At 48.6% G+C, this 20,258-nt stretch overlaps 2 non-coding genes across 2 annotated transcripts; both read right to left on the bottom strand.

Moving 5' to 3' along the window:
* Window positions 1-6,110: 6,110 nt before the first annotated feature.
* On the bottom strand, window positions 6,111-6,296 carry LOC120938619. Its single transcript, XR_005749175.1, has one exon. It is a non-coding gene; the product is annotated as a U2 spliceosomal RNA (small nuclear RNA).
* A 6,036-nt stretch (window positions 6,297-12,332) lies between these two features.
* On the bottom strand, window positions 12,333-12,525 carry LOC120938559. The gene has a single exon (XR_005749132.1). It is a non-coding gene; the product is annotated as a U2 spliceosomal RNA (small nuclear RNA).
* Between the last annotated feature and the right edge of the window lie 7,733 nt (window positions 12,526-20,258).

Raw genomic sequence — 20,258 nt, 5'->3', positions numbered from 1 at the left:
TCATCATCTGGGCACAGCTTCACTTTACTAAAACAACTTTAACTTAAAAAATCACATAATCTACATTTTAAAATACAATATCTGCAACACCCTACCCCCACCCTCCACCCCTCTCCCACCTACTCCACCCCCAATACTCATTTGCTTCATCCACGCCCATCCATCTCCTATCCACCAACATCACCACATACAGCTTTGCCAAAATCATATTCACACAATCAGACTCAGATGCCACAAATTTTCTTCTCGCTTCCCAACACCTCACATCCCACATCACTTCTTTCACAATAGCAGAAAAGATCCAAATTTTTCTTTGTGTTGACCTCCGCCCCTCCACCAAACCAAAAAACCAAACCACCTTTTGCAAGCTTATGACCCCCAAAACCTTTTCCATAAAAGGCGCCAACCTCCTCCTAACTCCCTGAGCAAAGGAACAATAGAACAAGGCATGTTCCACCGATTCACGGTCATTACACCCTTCCCTAGGGCATATCTCGTCCCTGGCCAAGTCTCTATCTTTCAAAAACGTCTTTGTTAAAAGAGCTCCGTGGAATGCCAGCCAAGCAGTTTCCTTCTGCCTGTTCGAGGCACCCCTAGCAGGAACCGTCCCCAACAAGCCTCCGTTAATCTGGCCCCTAGACCATTTATGTTGGATACTACCTCCCCTCTCCGCATCCACTTCGCCAGACTATTTTTGTCCATGGCCTTCTCGCTCAACTCCTTAAGTCCATTCAGGTCAAAAAAAGAAACCAACTTCAAGTAAAAAGGTGAAGTTACTAAAGCCACCGGCTTTGACAGGTCCTTCCCGCACCAGCCCCACTTTATAAGGGCCCACCCAGCCAGATATCTCATTAAACAGGCGGTCTTGCCCCCCGCAATAAAGGCTTTATAATGCGCCAACCAAAAGTGCATCTTCAAAAAAGCTGTGGTATCAGGGAACCCACAGCCTCCATCTTCAGGGCTCTTCCTCACGGTATTCCGTCCCACCCTTTCCATCTTGCTTCCCCAGAAGAAAACAAACAGCACCCTCTCTATTTTCCGCATCCATCCTGCGTTGGGAGGGAAAACCAAACTGTAGTACAGCAGCAATGGGAGGATCACTGCTTTAACCACCAGCACCTTCCCTGTAAAGGACAACTTTCGTAACCTCCAAAAATCCACCTTCTTCCGGACCTTCTCCATGGCCTTCTCCGCGTTAACTTGACTCAACAAACTTCTCCCGAATTGCGTCCCCAAGATCACCACCGAATCCACCACCTTCACTCTCACCTCCTTCACAACTCCGGATCCACTCAGCATACTAATCTGACTCTTCTGCCAGTTGACTTTCAGCCCTGACACGCCACCAAACAAATTCAAGTGCAACTCTGCTCTCCGGGCATCAGCCTCCGAGGAACAAACAAAGGTCACATCGTCCATATAGCAGACCGATTTAATGCATTCTCCTCCACTTCCTGGAAGGAAGATTCCCTTAATTACCTTGTCCCTCTGTGCGTGTCGCAAAAGTGGTTCCATAGCACAAATAAATAATAAGGGCGACAAGGGACACCCCTGCCTAACCCCAGCCATAACTGGAAAGAAATCCGACAGATTGCCATTAACTACAACTTGGCTTACCACCCCATTATACAATCCTCTCAGGGTTTTCAAAAAGGGTGTTGGGATCCCCATTTTTTGCAGCACTTTGAACAGGAAGGAATGAGCCACCCTGTCATATGCCTTCTCCAGGTCTACCCCCATAAGGGCCACTGGCACATTGTTCATCTGAGCATATGAAACTACATCTCGTAGTAGGATCAAAATGTCCGAAATCCTCCGCCCTGGGACAGCACAGACCTGGCCCTCACCCACTAATTTGTGTATCACCAGGCTAAGCCGACTGGCTAAAACCTTGGCCACTACTTTATAGTCTACGTTCAGTAATGTAATCGGACGCCAGTTCTTAATTTCCCGCCGGTCCCCCTTCTTGAACAACAAAGTTATTGCCCCTTCCTTCATCGTAGCAGACAATTCCCCTTTGGAGACACAGTACCTGACAACTTCCGTCAGGTGCCCTTTCAGGACTGGCCAAAGCTTAATATACAGTTCCACTGGAAAACCATCCTTCCCTGGAGTCTTATTCTTGTGCATCCTCTTTAAAACACTTTCTACTTCCAGCTCGGTAACCTCGTCCAGCAACCCTTCCGCCTCTTCTTTCTCCAAACACTTCTCCAGCACGCAACAGTATTCCTCCTGTTCCTCCTCCTGCACTCCCTCTTGCACTTTATACAGGTTTTGGTAGAAAGAAAAAACCTCCTCCATCAACCTTACCCCCTTCACCTCCTCCTCTCCTGCCAATACTGTGGTCATAGCTTTTCTACTGGAAAAGGCTTTTTTAAAGAAATACCTTGAACATTGCTCCCCCTCCTCCAAATCTTTAATTTTAGCATTAAAAACAATAGTCTTCCCTTTCTCTTTCAAGAGCTTATCCCTTGTTTCTCTCACATCTTTCAGATCTTCATCCACGTCAATACCCAACTTTTTACATTTATACAGGAAGTGCAGCTTCTTCACCACAGCCATCTCTTTCTCTTTTCTTTCCACTGCTTTCATTCTACATATTCTCTGCAAAAAATTAGCTAAGCACACTTTGGCCCAATCCCACCATACAAGAACATTTGCAAACCTCCCCTTTTGTTCCACCAGCTCTTCTAGGTAAGTATTACATTTACCACACACCTCCTCATCCTCCAGTACTGTCACATTTAACTTCCACCAGCCATCACCAAACTTCACTCCATCTCCCATCATCAACTTGCAGCACAACATTTTGTGATCCGAAAAGAGAATCGGAATCGTCTCGTATGCCTCAATTCTCACAAATTCAGACACCAACAGCAAGTCAATCCGTGAGGATACAGTCCCCTTATCCGAAAAGTACGTATGTGCCGCCTGCTCCCCTTCCACCACCACCGCAACATCCTTAAGCCTAAAGTCTTCTATTAGCTCATTTAAGAGACGGGAAGTCACATCCACCCCTCCTCCCTCACTGGTTCCGTGCCTGTCACACCCCTTTCTCACACAGTTAAAGTCCCCGGTGACAATAGTTGGCACTCTACCCGGTAACTGCAGCTTCAAAGTATCCAAAAAAAACTTCCGACCTCTTTTATCCGCTGGTGCATAACAGTTAAATAACCGTAACTTTTCGTTTTCATATTCCAACATTACCGCCAAGCACCTTCCAGGCACTATTTCCTCAAATGAAAGAACTTTAATTCCATCATTTTTCAAAAGCACCCCTACTCCTTCTGCTCTGGACTCACAGCAGGGTGCCCACACAGCCACCCCCTTCCCCCACTCCGAGATGCCATACAGGTCCTCCACACCACACTCCTGTAAGCAAATAATGTCTGCTTTCACAGATCCTAAGAAATCCATCACTAAAGCCCTCCTGACACCGGCTTTCAGGCTCCTAACGTTCAGGGACGCCACAATAAGGGCCATGATCAAAAATAAAGAAAAATCAGCCATCATAAACAAAAACATTAATCCTTCTGTAGACCAGCCTTTTCCTGTCTCACTCTACGACTCCTTCTTAGCCTTGGTGAACTAGCGACCTCTTCTCCAGAGGCCCCAGGGGAAGCAATATGCAGGGAGCCCTCCTCCCCACTCTCCACCTTCTCAACCCGAGTCCGTTTCCCAGCAACCTGAGTCTCTGAACTGGGGGTATACATCACACGCTGCCCACACTCCAAGCTTTCGTCGCTACCATCCTCCTCACCGCCATCCTCACCGTCGTCCTCACCGTCGTCCTCATCACCATCCTCATCCTCCATTTCCTCCTCACTAGAGGAAATGTCTCCAATCAAGACTGCCGCCACACTCGGGCTACATGCTGGACTGGACACCTGCTCAGCCCTCTCAATAACCACTTCCACTCTTTCCGCCAAGTCCTGGGGTTGCTCCGCATCTCCACTCACCTCCATCTCCTCTTCACAGGGGGGATTAGCATCACTGTTAGGACCACCCGCGTGGTCTCCATCTATACCCTCTGCCATCTCGGGGGTAGCAGAGCCGTAGCCGTTGGCATCACCTGCAGCAGCAACGCCTCCTGGCTCCCTCGCTCCACCACCTGCCCCTGCAGCGTCCTCGGGTGGAACGTCACTGGGTGCTGGACCTGGGGTTCCGCTGGCAGGGCGCTCCTCAGGAGCCTTCCTCTGCTCTGCCCCCCCCTGTCTGCCCCTCTGTTCCTGCTCTCCCCCCAACCTGGTTGCATTGTACTTTTTCCTCTGCTGCATATAATCTGGGCATTGTTTGGCCAGGTGTCCAGCGCGTTTACATATATCGCATATTTTTCCAGCTTTACAGTCCTTGGCTTTATGCCCCGCCTGCTGACAAAATCTGCACCGCTCTGCCATCTCACACCCGTCGCTGGTATGGCCGTACATTAAACACTTCCGACAATATTTCGGCTGGCCTTGGTAGAACAAGAAACCCCGTTCTCCCGCAATTGTGAAAACAGGAGGCGGCCGCCTCACACCTCCTATACATTCACGGTCCAGCTTGAACCTTCCGAAAAACCGGTATTTACCTGTCCAGATCTTATACCGATTCAAAATCGGTTCTCCCCCTCTTAATGTCTCACAATAATTTTCCAAAAATGCTCTAACAAGAACAGGATCAGCAAAGGGGTTGTACATGTGCACTATTATCATCTTGTCTTCCTCCATGAACAACGGTATTACCTGTATCAGCTTCATCACTCCCTCACCTTTAATCTTTTCAGCTTCTTCGAAAACATTCCAGCAGATTGCTGTAGATGAAAACGTAACATCATAAATCCCCTGATTGGGGAAATCCTGCAGACATAACACATCTCTCACCCGTATATTGAAGATATCCGTCAAGAGATCCACCACCACCGTCTTTAACGAAACTTGCTCGTGAAAACCTGGCATGACCAGAAACCGCAGCGAGTCCTTCAGGCCACGGTTCGCCATCTTCAGATGCTTCAAGGGATCCGCCTACTCACCGGTGGGGGACCCACAAGGGGAACCCCCACGGCTTCACCGACCGCCCTCTCCACCTACGCCTTAGGAAAGGCGATCGCTTCCCGTTGCCCGGGGACTAAGCCTAAGGCCAATAGCAGCAAGGGGGGGCCCCTCCGAAGAGGAACGATCCCCCCAAGGCCGACCGTCGGGTACCCCGGGCACCTCTTGGCTAATCACCGAATGCAGCAGAACTACACTGGATCTTAGCCAAAAGGCCGAGAAGCGATAACCCAATTATTCTCTGTTCCGAGCGAGCGGCTTTCTGGCCCCACCGGAGGGCTCGCTGAGAGTTGCCCGTTTGCCTGTACCCGGCAAGCGCCCTTCCCCCCCCCAGTCTAGGCTGTCCGGAGGTGTGAATCTTCAGCCAGACGGGTGTCGCTGGTCTACAGGCCTGACCCCCTGTCTACTGGACAATCCACCCTTTTCTGACACCTGCCCAACACTGCTGGAGCCCAGTCATGACCCTCAGTCATTCCAAAATAAGAATTGCACACGTTCAGGTGCTTCTCGTTGCTCCTCGTTCACGTTCAACAAGGAAAATCATTTGCATGGGCCGGCCTCCTAGTTAGCATAACGTGGACTTAGTTAACATAACGTGGAAGAAAATCGAGGGCCACTAGAGGGAGTCAAAGACTAAGGGATCCTCCGGATAAAAATAAAAAACCCTTGCCACAGCAGACTTTTCTAGCTAGCTGCTGCATGCAGCAAGGCACACAGCAATGGAGCAAATTCAGCCAGCCCCCTGGTTTGTCAGCAGAGTAGTCACTGCTTATCGAAGGCTTCATTTTGGGCCTTTGGAAAGAGAGAGCGAGGAGCAGAACACTAGCTGACTTGTCGAAAATTGGATGCCCTGACTAAAATCTAGGTGTTGCTGTACAGGTAACTTGATAAAGTAGTGGCATTTGGCAAGAAAGTGACAAGAAGCAATGAAGACAAAGACACAAGGGTTAAATGCCAGTTTATTGGAGCATGGAACCGAGTTTAAGCAAGAAACATTGTCAGCAGCAAGCAACAAGAACACACAAGACAAACAAGTTGGATGATGTTCCAGTTAAATCTATTTTTTGACACTGCGTAAGAGAGGGGTGCACCGGTCCTGGAGGTACTGCAATACCAGGTCGATGCGTGGAGTGGACAGAGCAAGCTCTTCTTCCATCTCCCTGTTCTAAAAATCCATTTAATATATGGTCCCCAGATAGGGGACGTATCAGATATTAAACTGATAAGAACAGATTTTTTTTTTTTTTTTTTCCCATCAGACTGAATCACTCTCCTCAGCATAACTCACCCTGTACCTTCACTGACAGTGTTCTTTTCCTCATCTGGGCAAAAGGTTTTCATAAACAATATAATTTATATACACATTAAAAGAACTTTACAAAACCCCCCCCTCCCTCCATTTCTTAAAATTCCACACTTCATTCGCCTCCTCCTCCCCCAACCTCTCCCGATCCATCACCAACACATAATATAATTTGGCCACACACCACTCTACACAATCTCCTTCAGTCAGTACCATCTTATTTTTCCTCAAAGCACACCTCGCTTCCCACAACACTTCTTTAAAAACAGCAGAAAAAATACATATTTTCCTCCGTACCTCCTCTCCACCACCAGCCAATCCATATACACCAGAGACAAAGGTCACGTTTTCCACATTGAACACTCTGTTTAAAAAACCTCCCATCTTCCTCCATACCTCTTTCACAAATGCACATTCCCAGAACACATGTCTAATATTTTCTCTTCCTCCACAATCTTTTCTAGGACAGACCTCGCTTCGCACCAAATCTCTGGCTTTCAAAAACTCACAGGTAAGTAAGCAATTATGAAAAACCATCCATGCAATTTCTCTTTGTTTGTTCGTTATCCCTTTCATCGACATATTTTTCCAGCACTCTTCAGCCCGCTTTGCATTCAGTCCTGAAATATTCGACACTACCTCCTCCCTCCTCAACCATCTCCACATCAAACCTTATTAACAGCACTCAACCCTAGCCCAAGAAGTCCCCTCTGCTCAAAGAAGGACCTCATCCTAAGATAGTAGCTGGGTGGAACTAGAGCCATAGGCCTCCTTATATCCTTCTCGCACCACCCCCACTTCAGAAGTGGCCACCCCACTAAGTACCTTATTAGAGAAGCTACCTTTCCACCTGCCTGAAAGGCCTTATGATGAGTCAACCAAAACTGTACCTCGAGGAACTTTTCAATATTAGGGAAATTGTACCCACCCATCTGTTCCGTTTTCATGATCGTCTCTCTAGAAACTCTCTCCATTTTAGAACCCCAAAAAAAGATGAACAACATTCTCGTTACTTTCTGCGTCCATCGCTTGTTCATCGGGAAAATTACCCCAAAATAAAGTAGCAGAGGCACAATTATTGCCTTCACCACTAAGGTCTTCCCGGACAAAGACAGCCTCCTTAGTTTCCATAATTCCAGTTTCTTGGCGATTTTCTCCACTGCCTTCTCTGTATTAGCTTGGCTCATCAAGTTCCGTTCAAACTGAACCCCTAATACAGTAATCTTCTCCACCTCCTTCAATCTCCCTCGAGAGACATCACAAGTACCACTCAGGGCACAAACATTGCTCTTTTCCCAATTTACGCTTAATCCGGACATACTTCCAAAGATCTTTAATTGGAGTTCCGCTCTGTTCAGATCCCTCGCCGAACTACAGAGGAACGCAACATCGTCCATATAACACAACGTCTTCACATTATTGCCATCACATCCTGGGACAAACATCCCCTTAAACGATTTGTCTTGAGCTATATTTTTCATCAAAGGCTCCATCACACAGATAAAAATAATCGGGGATAAGGGACACCCCTGCCTTACTCCTGATCTCACTTTCACAGCATCAGTAAGACTCCCGTTAACCAGGATCCTACTACTAATGTCCCTATATAGACATTTTACCATTTTAACTAGGTCTTCAGGGAAACCCAGACTCTTCAAGACCGTCAACAAATAGCTGTGCGATACCCGGTCATACGCTTTTTCTAGGTCACATCCCGCGACAGCAAAAGGTAGGTTATTGCTTTGCGCATAAGCGACAAGGTCCCTCAGCAGGATAAGGTTGTCAGATATCCTCCTTCCCGGGACTGCACAGACCTGCCATTCCCCAATAACCCCGCTAATCACCTCCCTCATCCTGTTTGCCAACAGTTTAGCCAACACCTTATAGTCTGTATTCAGCAGAGTTATTGGCCTCCAGTTCTTGACCTCACGTGGATCCCCTTTTTTGTAAAGCAAGGTAATGATCCCCTCCTTCATGGATCTTGATAACGTCTTATTTTTTAAACAAAACAAAATAACTTCAAAAACTTGGTTTTTAATTACTGACCAAAAACGCAAATAAAATTCCACCGGGATTCCATCGCCCCCGGGCGTCTTATTCTTCTTCATGCTTTTCAGCACATCCTCCACTTCGGTCAGGGTCACGACATCCACAACGGACTCAGTCTCTTCCTTCTCCAGGTTCCCTTTCACCACCTGACAGTATTCTTCAATCTCCTCAGTTCGAGCATTCCCACCACCTCCATAAAGATCCTCATAAAAGGTTTTAATCACCTCCTTTACTTGATCTCCACATACCTCCTCCTCCCCCTTCAGGACTGTACATATAGCCTTCTTCGGCCCGAAGGCCTTTTTAAAAAAATACCTCGAACAGGTCTCCCCCTCCTCCATCTCTTGGATTTTAGCTCGAAACACAATCCCTTTCCCTTTCTCCTTTATCATCTTGTTCCTCTGTTCCCGTACCATTTTAATATCCTCCTCCACCTCCACTCCCATCTTTTTGCATTTAAACAAAAAATGTAGCCTATTTAACAAGCTCTCCTCCTCCTCCCGTCTCCTTCTCGCATTCTCCTTTCCCATCCTCCTAAAGAAACCACCAATTCCTCTCTTGGCCCAGTCCCACCACTCCAACACATTCGTAAAATCACGCTTCTTAAAAAGCAAAGTTTCATAAAAGGACTCAAACCTCTTACAGGCTACATCGTCTTCTAGCACAGAGCAGTTTAATTTCCATACACCTCTTCCAAATTCCACTCCCATCTCCATATTCACATGGCCAAATAATATAGAGTGATCTGAAAAGGTTACCGGAACTACCTCATACCCCTGTACCTCAAGGGAGGCGGAACAAAAAATAAAATCGATCCTTGACTTCACCGTCCCCTTATCTGAATGAAAAGTGCAGGATAATCCAGACCCTTCCACCACCGCCCCCACATCCTGAAGGTGAAAGTCAGACACGAGATCATTCAATAGTTTAGACGAACTATCTGTACCACCTCCCTCACCACCACCCTCTCTCTCCTCACTCTTCCTCACACAGTTAAAATCACCCATTAATATAGTAGGTATCCTCCCAGGCAACCACAACTTTAGTGTATTCAAGAAACCACATCTTTCTTTCTTATCAGCCGGTGCATAGCAGTTGATCACACGGAATTCCTTTTGAAAAAGTTCAAAAACAGCCACTTGCATCCTTCCAGGAATCACCACTTCATGGGACATACATTGTATATTTATATTCTTCACAAGGATCCCCACACCTTCACTCCTGGACTCACAAATTGGAGACCACAAAGACACCCCACACTTCCACTCATTAATGGGTATCCTCTCAATTCCGCACTCCTGTAAACAGATCACATCCGCTTTAAGCTGACTCAGGTGTTCAAAAATCATGGCTCGTCTCCACACAGAACAAATACTTCTCACATTCACAGAACTCAGAGTCAGCGCCATCATAAGGAGTGTAAAAAGAGTTAACACAGCCATATCGGATACTTAAAGGTAGTGCGCGTCCTCTCCTAATCCCTTACCCGCCACATTTGCATATGTGAGCCTCTTCCTTGCAAACGGAGAACTGGCAGACTCAGAACCTGAGCCTCCATTGTCGGGGTCAGCCACGCCTCCCCCTCCCCCTCCACCTCCAGCTCCTTCCTCCTGAGCTCTTTTGGAGGATTGAGCAGTCTCGTCCATAGAAATCACAAGTCTCTGACCACACTCAATAGACTCATCACTGTCCATCTCCTCATCTCCTTCCTCATCCTCCTCCTCAGCACTTGAAGATAGTCCACTCATCAAATCTGATATCCGCCCAGGGCTTGTAAAGGCCTGACTTCTTTGTTCCTCCTCCACACCACCATCCTGTTGACCCGCCGAGGATCCATCCTTCTCCACTTCCTGATAGTCCCGAACCACACCTGTTTCTTCCCCTACAGTAACCTTAAGGCTCCCTTCATCAGGCTTCTCACCAACCACTGTACCCATAGTGGCGGCACCAGCCCCTCCGTTCACCGCCTCAGATTGAACTGTAGGTCCAGCGTCATTGGCCTTATGCTCTGAGGACACAGCAGGCTGGCCCACTTTATCCGCAGGCCTACCCCTACTAGCCTGCCGAGCTAGATAATCAAGCCTCTGCTGCTCCTTTTCCTCTCTCGCAAGGTTCCTAGCTATCTTCCTATTCACCTCTGTCATCCTCTTTGCCGAAATATATTCATCACACTGTCTCGCCAAATGGCCAGGCTTTTTGCAAATATCGCACATTCTCTTTTGTCTACAGTCTTTGGAGGAGTGGTCCTCAGTTCCACAAAACCTGCACTTAACTCCTCGATCACAATCCCCACTAGTATGCCCATACACACAGCACTTTCTACAGTACACTGGCTGTCCTGGGTAAAAAAGAAATCCCCTCTCCCCACCAATATTGAAAACTGCAGGGGGCCTCCTCACCCCTCCAATACACTCTGGGTCAGGCCGGAACTTGCCAAAAAACCTGTATTTTCCAGTCCATATTCCATATTTGTTCAAAACTTTATCACCCCCACGCAAGTCTTCACAATAATTGTTCAGAAAAGCTTTAACCAGGTTCACATCCGCAAAGGGATTGTACATATGAACTACTATAGCCTTTTCTTCCTGCATGAAGAGAGGTGTAATCTCCATCTTCCTTAACAATTCATTATCTGCTTGTCTCACTTTTTCATAAATATTCCAACATATCTCGGTAGAAGAGAAAGTAATATCATATAACCTCTGCTGAGGAAAATCTTGTAGACACAATATATCTCTTACCCTTAGGCCCAGAAGATCCAACAAGACGTCGACCACGATCGTGTGCAAGCTGACCTCCTCCTTGAAGTCCGGCTTCACCAGGAAACGCAAAGAATCCCGCAATCCACGGGCAGCCATCTTCCTCCGTCAAAGGGCACCCCCAAGGGGGACCCCGAACTCCGCCAAAACCGCCTTCAGAAGGGCGATCGCTTCCCGTTGCCCGGGGACTAATCCTAAGGCCAATAGCAGCAAGGGGGGGCCTTCCTAAGAAGAACGTTCCCCCCAAGGCCGACCGTCGGGTACCCCGGGCACCTCTTGGCTAATCACCGAATGCAGCAGAACTACACTGGATCTTAGCCAAAAGGCCGAGAAGCGATAACCCAATTATTCTCTGTTCCGAGCGAGCGGCTTTCTGGCCCCACCGGAGGGCTCGCTGAGAGTTGCCCGTTTGCCTGTACCCGGCAAGCGCCCTTCCCCCCCCCAGTCTAGGCTGTCCGGAGGTGTGAATCTTCAGCCAGACGGGTGTCGCTGGTCTACAGGCCTGACCCCCTGTCTACTGGACAATCCACCCTTTTCTGACACCTGCCCAACACTGCTGGAGCCCAGTCATGACCCTCAGTCATCCCAAAATAAGAATTGCACACGTTCAGGTGCTTCTCGTTGCTCCTCGTTCACGTTCAACAAGGAAAATCATTTGCATGGGCCGGCCTCCTAGTTAGCATAACGTGGACTTAGTTAACATAACGTGGAAGAAAATCGAGGGCCACTAGAGGGAGTCAAAGACTAAGGGATCCTCCGGATAAAAATAAAAAACCCTTGCCACAGCAGACTTTTCTAGCTAGCTGCTGCATGCAGCAAGGCACACAGCAATGGAGCAAATTCAGCCAGCCCCCTGGTTTGTCAGCAGAGTAGTCACTGCTTATCGAAGGCTTCATTTTGGGCCTTTGGAAAGAGAGAGCGAGGAGCAGAACACTAGCTGACTTGTCGAAAATTGGATGCCCTGACTAAAATCTAGGTGTTGCTGTACAGGTAACTTGATAAAGTAGTGGCATTTGGCAAGAAAGTGACAAGAAGCAATGAAGACAAAGACACAAGGGTTAAATGCCAGTTTATTGGAGCACGGAACCGAGTTTAAGCAAGAAACATTGTCAGCAGCAAGCAACAAGAACACACAAGACAAACAAGTTGGATGATGTTCCAGTTAAATCTATTTTTTGACACTGCGTAAGAGAGGGGTGCACCGGTCCTGGAGGTACTGCAATACCAGGTCGATGCGTGGAGTGGACAGAGCAAGCTCTTCTTCCATCTCCCTGTTCTAAAAATCCATTTAATATATGGTCCCCAGATAGGGGACGTATCAGATATTAAACTGATAAGAACAGATTTTTTGATTGAAAATGTATACTTTATTTTTCAAAGAAAATATACAAAAAAACAAATACTTCAACAGGGTACATTCAGTTCCAAGCGTACAGATAATTTACATTCATTCACTCATTCTGCGGTATGATGCAACATGCATGACGCCGCATTACCCTGAAATCAGTACTTCCAAAAATCATGTCAAATTTTAAGTCATTAAACTGTCAAAAAGAAAATAGCGTTCAACTGGGCAACGGATGTGATGGGGGGGAGGGGGAGGGGGGGAGGGGGAGGTGGGGTGGGGGGGGAGGAAAGAGTTCACAGGCCCGAAGCTTTATTGAACTACCAATGGATACACACAATTGGGAGAGGGGGGGGGGAAGGGGAGATCTTTAGACGTCCTCTTCCTCCGTAAAGTCCATCAGGTGATAGTCTCTTAGTAGACTGAACGTCAGTCTGCGACAATCCGCGATGGACATCCTCTCCCTCTGGTGGATGAGGCGTTTTCTGGCACACCATACGGCGTCCTTGAAGCAGCACAGCACCCGCCAGGCACTGTCAATGTCCTCCTGTGAGTGAGTCCCACAGAAGAGTCCGTTTAACACACCAAAGTGTGTAATAGCAGTCTGTGGTACAAAGTCTTTAAGTTCAGGTTCCAAGGCCCTCAACAGGCTCTGTGCAAAGGGGCACTCCCAGAAAACATGAAAAGCAGTTTCCTCCTGGATGATACAAAAAGGGCAGTGCCTGTATCTGCACAGGTTTCTGGCATGCATGAATGTCCTCAGCGGCAAACCCCCTTGGATTGCCATCCATGCCAGATCTTTGTGCCTGTTGGTGAGTCTCTTTGAAGAAACATTCCTCCAGACCACTTTGCAAGTGGCTGAAGGGAGGCCTGGAATAGTCTCAATGATGTCCGATGCTCTAATCAACTTGTGGATAGTTTTTGGCTTCCACAAGTCGGGTTTAACTCCATGCAGCCCCAGCTCCTTGATGAACTTGAAAGTGTCCAAGTAATACCATGGAGTGTCCCAGTTGTAGGGGACGGAGCTGTCCCATTTGTCCCATCCGAGAGACCTCCAAAGAGGTAGGAGGAAAAAACGGGACATGGAGTTACCGCCAGAGTCCACTGTTCTGTCAACCAATGTCCTGCGGATACAGTTACAAGCAAAGAACACCCTCAGTAGTGTTGCGATGTCGGGCACTCCCTTACCGCCTTTGAGGGGTTCCTTGAACATAACCGCCCGCTTCACTCTGTCCATTTTGGAGCTCCAGATGAAGTGAAACACCGCCCTGGTGATGGCTTTGCAAGTGTTAACCCGGGGGGGCCAAGCCTGGGCGAGGTACTGCAACACAGGGAGAATCTCGCTGCGGAGTACCAGTGTTTTCCCTTCGATGGTGAGTTCTCTGAGGCTCCAAAGTCCAAACTTCTGTCTCATTTTCGCCAGTCTTTCCTCCCAGGACTTCAGGGCTGCGCCTTCCGCTCCAAACCAGACTCCGAGAATTTTGATGAAGTCCGCTTTGATATTGAACGGGATGGGCGCAGAAGAAGGCAGGAACCACTTTCCGAAGAGCATGACTTCCGACTTCCCGCAGTTGACCTTTGCCCCTGAAGCTTGGCCGAAGTCCTCACACGTCCGGACGAGTGTGTCGATGGAGCGCCGGTCGGCACAGAACACCGTCACGTCATCCATGTAGAGCGAGCACTTGACCTCCCGTCTTTCTGGTCCTGGTGCGGTGATCCCTCTGATCTCTGGGTTCTGTCTGATGCTTCGGGCGAATAGCTCTATACAGCAAACAAAAAGCAGAGGTGAGAGAGGGCAGCCTTGTCTGACCCCGGAGAAAATTGAAAAGGGGTCAGTTTTCCAGCCATTTACCAACACCAAACTACAAATGTCCTTATACATCACATTCACAAACGAACAAAACAGTTCCCCAAGACCAAACCTGCGCAGGGTTCTGCACATAAACTCATGGGAGACACGGTCAAAGGCCTTCTCCTGGTCAAGACTGACCAGGGCCGCGTGCACACGGCGGCCATGAATGTACTGGACCGTGTCCCGGACAAGCGCAAGGCTGTCCGCAATCCTGCGACCAGGAATGCCACAAGTTTGATCGGGGTGGATGATCTGTCCGATGACAGATTTCAGCCTGTTGGCTAAAACCTTGGCGAGGATTTTGTAGTCCACGTTCAAAAGAGAGATCGGACGCCAGTTTTTCAGGTCCGATCTCTCCCCTTTACGTTTATACAGAATCGTGATCATCCCCTCTCTCAGTGATGGAGGCATTCTACCCTCCACCACCATCTCCTCGTACAGCTCGAGCAGGTCCGGGCCCACGAGGTCCCACAGGGCTACATAGAGCTCAACTGGGAGACCATCGGAACCCGGGGTCCTGCCCCGCCTAAAGGATTTAGCGGCAGAGTGCAGCTCCTCCAACACCAGAGGGGCGTTGACGGCCGATGAACCTGCAGGATCAATTTGGTTAGTGATACCTGACAGGAACCTGTCGGCTGCCTCCGTGTTCGTTTCCTTCGGGGAGTAGAGGTTGGTGTAGTAGTCTGCGACCACTTGCATTACAGCCTCCTTTCCCTTCTGGAGCGTTCCAGTCTCGTCACGCAGTTCAGACAAGGGAGTGTGTCCTGAATGGAGTTTCCTGAAAAAGAAAGAGTTACACTTCTCACCTTTCTCAAGATTCTCCACCTTGGCACGGAAGACAATGTGCCTAGATTCTTCCTCAAAGTACCCTTTCAGGGTCTTCGCGGTGTCCTCCAGGTCCTGCCTAACGTCCCAGCCGCAGTGGTGAAGGTCCTGCAGGGACTGCAACTGACGTTGCAGTCTCCTGAGTTCCTTCTTCCTTGCACACACTTGCTGACGTCCCCTTGCCTGAAAGAAGCTGCGCAGCTTAACTTTCACAAACTCCCACCAATCACTTACCTTTCCGAAGAATCTCTTTTCCTCCGTCCAGGAGGCGTAGGCCTCCCGGAGTTCCCCCATCAATTCCTCATTTTCCAGCAGGGTGCTATTCAGTTTCCAGGAACCTGGTCCGCGGGCAAAGCCCTCGCCAAGTTCACCCCGAAAGTGAATAGCCCTGTGGTCAGAGAAACAGCAGGGGATCATGGAGAACTCACGATGCTTGACTGCTCTTGAAGTGAGCACGAAGTCAATCCTGGAACGCACAGATCCATCGGGACGGCACCATGAATAATTCACGGTACCTTTCCCTATGGATCCCACGGCGTCCTGCAGGGAAGCCTCCGAGATCATCTCCCTGAGCAGCCTAGAAGTAGCATCAAGTTTTGCGTATATGCTGGAGCTGCGCCCATCCTCCTCTATCGGACAGTTGAAATCACCGCCGATCACTACTGCTCTGGTGGTGACGAGTTGTGTCCTCAGGGTCTGGAAAAGTTCCAGCCGCGCACTCTTATCTGGGGGGGCGTACACGTTGATGAGCCTAATTGGCTCTCCCGCCCACGAGCCATCTATGACCAAAAGACGGCCACAGACTAGCTCGTGGATGGAGTCAACCGTGAAGCGCCCGCCCCTGATAAGAATGGCAACCCCTGCGGATTTACAATCGCCACCCCCGGACCAGTAGGAGGGACCAAGGGTCCACTGAGAGGTCAGATGTGTGTACCTTCTCAAGGGAGGAAGAGCGCACTCCTGGAGCATGTAGACATCACTCTGATGAGTTGAAAGAAAAGTCAGCACCGCTTGCCTTCTAGAGGTATCCTTGATACTCCTCACATTAATGGAAAAGATTGAGATCTCTGCCATAATGAAAAAGGGTATGAGGTCTAGTCAGCAAGGGGCCAAACTTACCTCCCCGCAGGGGGGGGTGACTCCTCCATTTGCTCAGCTACCTGTTCTGGGGTCTGGGTTAGGCCCAGTTCCACTAGGACATCATCAATCATCTGGCGGGTGTGGACGGTGGAGTTAGGCACAGTGTCGGCCATAATCTCCTCGTCTTCCTCTTCTTCAGACCCCAGGTCCTCCATTAACTGCCCTGGTCCAGCGCTTTCGTGCTGGACCCCATTGGGCCGTTTGATGGAGGTGGCGGTTTCCTCTGCCGATGGGCTCACAGTCTTCCGTTTCCGGCCTCCTGTTTGACCACCGGCAGGGGTGGAAGGGGGGAGGGAGGGGAAGTCCTTCAAGGAGGACAGGTCCGGGGTGGGCAGTGGGGCAGGAGGGGTCTCCTCTGACACAGAGGGGGTGGGGACAGGGGCAGGGGCTGGGGCAGTGACAGGGGCTGGGGCAGTGGCAGGGACAGGGACTGGGGCTGGGGCAGTGGCAGGGGCAGGGACAGGGACAGGGACTGGGGTAGTGACAGACTTACCTGTGGCCTTTCGAGGCTCACTCGGCTTCTTTACTGTTGGCTTGCTACCGGAGCTAGGGGCTGGCTTACCCTGGATCAGGGCTCCAGCGTAGGTCCGGGTCCTCTGGGGGCATTGCATGAAGACATGCTCTGCCAAACCACAGAGGTTGCAGGTTTTGGACCTCGGACAGTCCTTGGTCTCATGGCCTGAGACCCTACAGAACCTGCAAGAAAGCTCTCTGCAATCCTTACCTAGGTGCCCCGGATGGCCACACCTGTTACAGTTGATGGGCATCCCGGGGTAAAAAAGTGAGCCTGCAGAATATCCCAGGGAGAAGCACGGCTGCAGGTGCTGCATTTCCCCCGACGGGTCTTTCCTCAGCTTGCAAAGGACAGACCACTTACCTATCCAGAAGCCGTTGGCATCGAGGATTTGGACTGGGTCTTTCACCACTGTGCAGAACCTCTGGAGGTATGTGGCTATGTCTTTGCCTTGGGTATGGGGGTTCCTCATGGACACCTTCACCCACTTTTCGTCCCGTGTAATGGGGCAGTTCGCGCTGAACTTCCGGAAAGGGGATTCAGGGCCACTGGTCTTCACCATGTCCCAGTACCTTCTGCATGTTTTGAACGACACGAAGGTGATGAAGAAAATCCCTCTTGGGAAGGACTGTACTGAAAGCGTTTCTGCTTTGCTGAAACCTTGCTCCAGGATCATCTTCTTTCCGAAGATCTCCGGGGTCATGTCAGGGACTCTTCCGTCCACCTCCTTCAGCTGCAGCACGACCGTCTGCTTCATCCAGGGCTCCAGGATTGGCAGCCCGTCTGCAGGAGGGTTCGGCTTCACTGTTCTCGGTTGGCTGGTGCCGGCCGGGGTAGGAGTGGAGGTTGAGGCAGTGACATTCTCTGGGACTTCGGAGGAAGTGGCTGGTGCAGGGTTCTTCTTCATCATCGTTTCTTCTGTCTTCTTCTTCTGGTCTTTCTTCTTCTCGCTCTTCCCCATCGTCAAGGATTTAGGATGTCGCTTCAGGTGTTCTTAGGCGGCTTCCTTCTGGTTCCTCGACGTCTTCACTCTTTTCGTAGCCTTGAGAAAGGCTCTTGCATCTACTGCCCGAAGGTAGTAATGCGGAGTGTGGGGGGGAGAAGGGTAGATCGCAGACTCGTTCCAAGTGGGGGCTAAGCCTCTGCCCAATAGCAGCAAGTAGGTGAAGCTGAATTTAATCAACGATCCTACAAGGCCGAGCAGAGGGTACCCCACAAGGACCAATTGGCTTGGATAGATACAAGTGGTTCTCAACGTCCTAGCTGTGAAGCCTAGACACCCCTAAAGGCTATAGTCGATTTTTTTTTTTTTTAATTCTTTTATTTAAAATTTCATAAATAAAATACATAGTAAACATTGACAAAAACAACAAAAAATATGTACAACAACGTATTGTACATACTGTACAAGAATAAAAACAAGAAATACAAAAAAAAACTTTTGACAAACATTTCACAATACAAAATACAATATTTACATAGTACAAAAAGTTTTTGACACATATTTACATATAACACCCACATTCCTCCCACGAAACCCTCCCTCAAAACCCTCCCACAAAACCCCAAAGGCAAACAACAAACAAAGCATATATCAACAAAATATCCAACAATAAAAATGGCAAAAAACAAGAAAATATTTACAGAAAACCCCTTCCACCCATCAAAAATAGTACAATAAAAAACTACCCCTACAATATTCTATCCCTCAACCCTATCCCTACACAAACAAAAAACACTCCTCAACACTTGCTCCACACTTTCCCTTCACCACCGTCTGCACTCACCCTGAAAGACAAAAATGAAAAAGTTAGATACATCAAAAACCAAAAACCATAACCCTGAACACAACTTACACCCAATATTTCCACTGCCTAAAGCACCAGGTTTCCTGTGCTCTCGGCAACCCAAGCTGCTTAACGTCACACAGCCCATAGAAGTATAGCCTTCCACGGATCATGGCGGCACACTCCTTCACACTTACCACTTCACTCCTAAAAACTAAAATGTTCCTAACATCCCACAAACACTCCTTCACACAGTTAACCAACAACCAAAACAACCTCATTTTTTCATCCCCTAAATCACACAATCCATACACAACCATCTCATACGTTAAATCTTCCACTCCAGTCAAACCTTTAATTAAACCACCCATTTTCCTCCACACTTTTTTTGCAAACACACATCTCCACAATAAATGAACCACATCCTCACACCCAATACACCCTTCCCTCGGACACACCTCACTGTCTACCAACCTCCTTCTCCGCTGAAACACCCTTGTCGGCAAACACCCATGCACAATCATCCAAGCCACATCCTTCTGCCTATTGGTCAGATCACTGACACACACATTCCGCCACACTCTTTCACTCTTAGCCTCACTCAAACCACCTATTATTTCCAAATCCTCCCTTCCGTCCATCATCTTCAATACTTTCTTACATTCACACCAAGCTTCCTTACTTACACTCTCCAAACCATACCTCCTAATACCTCTCTCAATCCTCACGTAAAACCACGGTGGGTTAAAACACACAGGCTTCCTCAAATCACACTCCACCAACTTATATCTCTTCAACACACCACCTCCCACATACCTCAGAAAACACCCTGCCAAACTCTCAGACTTACCAAGCTTCACACACATACTTATATACCTCACAATCAGAAACCTCTCAATGCACACCAACCCCTTCCCACCATTCAACTTACCTTTCACAACTTTGTCTCTTTTGAGTTTCTCCATTTTGGACGACCAAAAAAAAGTAAAACATAACTTGATAATTTTTTTTAACACCCTGTCTGGTGCTGGAAAAACATAAAATAAAAACATTAATATTGGCAACAACACAGATTTAACCACTAGGGCTTTACCCTCCAAAGACATGGATCTTAAAGACCAAAACTGGATCTTCCTCTCCAGCTTCCCTCTCACATCTTCCCAACTTTCTCTACCATACAAATCACAGCCAAACTTTACACCAAGCACCCTCAAACCACCAACACATTCTTTCCATCCACAAGATGCCACATCGCTCCACACTCCAAACACCTTACACTCGCTCTTCTCCATATTCACCCTAAAACCACTAGCCATACAGAACACATCCACTAACAATTTCACCCTCCTTAAACCTGCCACACTCCTACATAATACAGTCACGTCGTCCATATACCCAATCACACTCAGACACTTACCCCCCCCACCAGGCACTTCCACACCCCTCACAATTTTATCCTTTTTCAACATACGCAACAAAGGCTCAATCACACAAACAAACAACACAGGGGACAACGGACACCCCTGCCTCACACCCGCCTTAATCTGCACCTCCCCTGTTAACCATCCATTCACAAGCACTCTACTAACCATACCCTTATACATACTCCTAATCCACCCAATCATCCTCTCCGGCACACCCATCCTAGACAATA

This window comes from Rana temporaria, chromosome 4 (assembly GCF_905171775.1).
Source record: "Rana temporaria chromosome 4, aRanTem1.1, whole genome shotgun sequence".
Classification (NCBI taxonomy): domain Eukaryota; kingdom Metazoa; phylum Chordata; class Amphibia; order Anura; family Ranidae; genus Rana; species Rana temporaria.
Note: the sequence above shows the minus strand (reverse complement) of the source record. Positions and strands in the feature narration are given on the sequence as shown.